Below are 5,105 nucleotides of genomic sequence, written 5' to 3' on the forward strand. Positions count from 1 at the left end.
TGGGTCCATATAAGGGCCAAATCTGACTGCAGTGAACACCTGCAGTGTCCCAGTTCTGGCCCTGGGACTCTCCTTCCACAAACCTAGGGGCAGGAACTTTCCTATTTCACAGATAAGAAACAAGACTGCGCTTCAATGATTTACCCAATGACTTAACCCCAATACAGGAGCCATGTGATACCTGATAAAGCAAACACAGCCTGGATATTTTCAAGAGATGGTACAGGGAAAGAGTGTACTTACCTTTCTGGTCTGTCTTCAGGCTACGGTTGACAATGGATGGCTGGATCTTACTTCCTCTGATAAGGTCTTTGTGTTAAAGAAGAGCTGCCAGTAAGCAGCTAAGAGGGATAAAGTGAGGGCTCCCTGGACTCCTGGGGTTATGGATATTCTGTGAATTCCCCCTGCTCTCTCCATGGCCAGCAGGATGGAGGGAAATGTGCTCATGGGCATGTACTCATCTTCGGAACCAGCTTCATCCAGATGACCCACATCACTTTCTGCTGCCTAAAGAGAGGACAATGAAGAAAACAACCATCACTGACCACAAGAAACAAGATGGGGGTGAAAACATGTATTCAAGTCAAGTGAGCAAACACTGTGTTGGCCACACTGTGACTATGGAGTCTGGAGATACCAGAAAGGAAGGCAAAGCAGGAATGGGAAGAGAGGCAGTAGAATGGCCTCATCCAGCTTTCTTGGAATTGAACATTATATGAGTCAAGTCTGGTGTAAAATGCTCCTGGTGACTGGGCCCAACCACCTGAGAGGCCTAATGGGCAGGGATAGCCCTGACTGCAGACTGCATGTGCTGGATGAGCCTCTAGCATCACCATACCAGATCAGCCTCTCAGAGCTCATTAGGGGAAGTATCATGTTGGCCTAGGGTCATGGAGCATGCTCAGAAGCTTTCAATGCAGGTCAAAATCTGCAGTGGAGGTGAACAGCTCAGCTCTCTGCTCAGTTCTGAGCCCATAGCCAGACACACATCTGAGATGTTTCTCAGTTGCATTTCACAGTTCTCAGGCCACCAGTATGATTGCTGATACCTTGGTAGCCATCAGAGCCTTCCGCACAGACTTGGGCTTTTGCATTTGAGTGCCCATCCTCTCCTACATGATTCAGCCCCTGCTTCCCTATTCTTCTTCTAGTTTAGAATCTGTAGGTGAGCCTGCTGGAGGGAAGACAACCAGCCAGCCTTAACTGCTTTGTCCACCAGCTGAGTCAGGGAGCTTGTGGCCCAGTCTACTTCAACATATTCACCTCCTTCAGACTAGGGGCTCTGAATTGAAACAAGTCTGTAAACTGATATAAGAGCCCAGGCAATATATATTGAGGGAGTTACCATCACTGGGGATATGCTGATAGCTCTTGGGGTGTGGCTTTAAACCTGTCCAAAGTGTGTACAGAGCCAGTCAAAACCCACTCACCTGGTGAAAGCTGACTCCAAGGCTCCTGCACTCAGTGGAGAAACCTGCACTCTCTGTGCCCCTCGGGGAAGGCTTACAGGTCTCAGGGAAGAAAGCTGTAACAGAGGAAGTCAGACCCACATGGCCCAAGCTGGTCCTGCTTGGACATTCCTCATTCTCTCCACAGTCACTCTGGTTCTTACTAGTCCTCCAGAGGACACAAGCCTTGATCCTCCAGCACAGGGTTCCTTCTGACACATCCTCCCCAGCACAGGGAGCTTGGAAATCCCCCCAAGGCACAGGCATTGCCCTAGGTGACATCAAGACTTCTACCTTCTCTCTTTCACCTCACCTTTCACCCTACTGTCCTGTTCACCCAGCATGATCAGCACAGTGGGCAATGACAACTTGATGACTTTGCTGCCCCCACAAGCCACAATGAAAATGCTGGCACTAGATTATATATGTGGGATTTATCTTCCCACCTGGAGGGGAGATCTGGAGGGCAGGAGCATGTTTACAAATCTATGTTTTATTTCCAGGCCAGGGGGATGAGCACAGAGCTCCAAACAAGATGCCAGGACCCTGGTCTGAGTCATCTCTGCCTCCGAGGATGCTGAGTTAGTCTCCTAATCTTGGGTATCACATGAAAGAGAGACGAAGCTATTTCATGTCCAAATTCCCTGAGGAACAGGATAAATAAAAAAGGCTGTGCAGGTTCTGGGGTGGAGTCCCAATGAAAGAGATGGAGAATGTTCCTGCATCAAGCAGAAGAGGTGCCCACAGAGCTGGAGTGCACTCAGGGATAACCAGTGACAGTGGAAGGAAGGACCTCAAATGGAATTTCAGACAAACATGCAACTGTGCCTTAGTAAATACCCTTAAATTCTTATTATTTAGCAGTCTGTTAGTACCTCTAGGTTTGCCTGCAATTTGGACTGAAGTAGATTTCCTTTGACTTCATTGGTTTGATTTATACCAAATAAAATGCTAGGATTCAAGGCACATTGAGGCCTGTGACACACTGTACTGTGATTAACCAGAAAGGTTCACATCACTCAGTGTGCAGGAACTTCTCCAGGAATCAGCTGGAATGGCAGATGCCTACATTCCCTATGTCTGTGACCACAAGGCATTCAAAGTCTCCCTTGGGCCTGGGTAAAAAGGGCTAGCAAACTGAGGGCTCTATGCTACCTCGCTCTCCCCTGGCCTTAGCTGGGGTTAACACTGACCGTTTTGACTGTGGCTGCTGTCCACTGCAGAGAAGTTCTGCGACAGGTCCTAGTGACAGAAAAATATACTGACCTATCCTTCTTCCTGACCACAGGATCTTGTAAGGGTACAATTTTGGAGGTGTTTCTACATGACTTGGTATGTCGGGATGGTATGGGGTAGCCATGGCTTTGTTCCTTGGAGCTGCTGCCACTACAGTGCTTTGGCTATTATCCATCATAGATGTCTTGGGAATCTGGAAGTCTGAGAGTGGTGTTTTTGTGTGTGCCATGATGATATATGGATCATCACTATCTGTCTTGGAGCCTGTGGGGCTGCCTCTGGTGTGACTCTTGGAGGCCATAGGCTGGGAGAATTTGCAGCTGTGATGTCCAAACCCTGCTCTGTGCCAGTGTAGCTTAGATGGGATACAGAGGCCTTGGGCTTGACCATGGATTCTGCAGACATAGGGGCTATAACCCTGGGCAAACTTCTGAGCAGTGATGTCACTCCTTACAGGGAACAAGTTCCTTGCACTTTGAGAGAAGTTATCACTCCTGAAAGAGAAAGAAGGAGGCTGGGGTTGTGGAAGTCCCATACACTGCTGGGGTGGAAAAAGATAGCTGAGGCTTGGAAACTTTGAAGTCTACCTGGGGTCTGCATTTACAGCTGTGAATTACTCTCAACCTGGGATATAACTACAAACCCATGAATATAAACAACCTGGATGTAGATTGGAAATATGGCTCATTTGTGAAGCACATGCCTAGTATGTATGATGCATTGCTTTCAATCCTCAGCATCACAGAAAAATAAATATGCAAATAAAGTTTTATTGTGTATCTATGACTAAAAATATATTAAATATAAAAAGATTTACACGAGATGTTTCTGCTGAACTGCTATCTGGACAGTCAACCAGTGTTTGCCTCAGTTGTCACCAACCTATGTGCCTTTGCTCAGTTGGGTCAGTCTTCCCTGCACCCCAGCAGGTGTCTGCACAACCCTTACACTGCATGCTTGCTCACTGCGTATCTGTGTTCTCTGCATTCCAGCAATTTTCATCATGCTCCTCACACTGCCTGCTTGTTCAGCTCTGTCCTAATTCCTTGCAGTTGGTTTGCCTAAGCCCCTCTCACTGTCTGCTTTTCACTGTGGGTCCGTCTTCCCTGCACCCCAGCAGGTGTACACAAGCCCCACACACTGCTGCTTGCTCACTCTGGATCACTCTTCCCTGTACTCAGCAGGTTTCCCTATGCTCCTCACACTGCCTCACTCTGGGTCAGTCTTTCCTGCACCCAGCAGGTTTAGATAGGCCCCTCACACTGCTTTCTTGCTCTCTATGTCAGGCCCCATAGAGGACACACATTGGAAAGCAAATATTGAGAGGATGAAAGCAGCATGGGATGGTGTCAGAGATCAGCCAGCAAGCTCTGCCTCCTCTAAGGGTTCACATGAATGAGTTCACGGGCTAGGGTTCTGTAAGCTAGGTGGAGATAACTGCACCAAGCCATAGATCTACTTTATACCATGTGTTACAGCATATCTGTTGAGAGGCACTCAGACACAGGAATACCTGTCTGTAAAATAGGAAAATCTGTATCAAAGTTTCCTATGTGGGAATTATATTCAGGCCAGAAAAGAGATTGATCACTATTTTTTAAAGTAAGTCAAGTGGTAAAGAGGAACAAAGAGACAGGGCTCTGTCAGAGTCCAGAGTCTCCAGTGTCCTGCTTCACAAGAGTTTTTGTTCTGAGTTGGTTTTATGGGGCACTGGAGGGTTAGGTTCTGATTTTTCATCCCTTCTGTTAGGATTGTTTATAGAATTTTATTTGGGAGAAAGAGTCAATATTCAGTGTAGGAACTCTCAGGTTTTGAGGTCTCAGGGTTCTTGATGCATTTGAGGAGATCAAGTGATGCATACCAAGGGAACAGCTGTTTCTAGAGGGCCATGGCACCTCAGGTCAACCCATGGGGACAAGTGCCTCATGGAAGCTCCTCAGATCTCAGGAGCTCACATGGAGAAGAAGCCACCAGTGTGCTAGAAGGAAGAAAGGCAGATGAGCAGACCAGTTCTGCTTTCTGTCAACATGAGCCTTGATGTTTGGGAATTCCATTTCCATTCCCAGGCTTCACAGGCCTCCCTAGATCTGTGTATTCCAACTGTCCCAGGCACCAGATTAATATAGGTGGGTGGTTATGATGGTAAATTTTATGTTGTGTTCTTCCCAGATTACTTTTTATAAAGAAGTAAAGGCATTCAGAAGGAGGAAGAAGAAAAAGAATCAAAATAAAGCCCATTTCCCATCAGAAACAAATGGGTTCAGGAGGCTATAGAATGGCACACTTTACATGCAGAAAGAGAACTGTAGTTATGAAATTTAAAGCCACTAAAGTCTCTCTCAAAATGAAGATCCCAAAGCTGGGCATGGTGGCCATACCTGTAATCACAGTGATTCAGGAGGCTGAGACTAGAGGATTTTA

The 5,105-nt window shown here is 46.9% G+C and overlaps 1 long non-coding RNA gene across 1 annotated transcript; it reads left to right on the top strand.

Annotated features, from left to right (window-relative positions):
* Positions 1-330: 330 nt before the first annotated feature.
* On the top strand, positions 331-3,123 carry LOC306652535. The gene is made up of 3 exons (XR_013761439.1): positions 331-587; positions 1,952-2,185; positions 2,865-3,123. It is a non-coding gene; the product is annotated as an uncharacterized lncRNA (long non-coding RNA).
* The last annotated feature ends 1,982 nt before the right edge of the window (positions 3,124-5,105 follow it).

Source organism: Sciurus vulgaris (assembly GCF_902686455.1).
Source record: "Sciurus vulgaris genome assembly, contig: HiC_scaffold_265_arrow_ctg1, whole genome shotgun sequence".
NCBI lineage: Eukaryota > Metazoa > Chordata > Mammalia > Rodentia > Sciuridae > Sciurus > Sciurus vulgaris.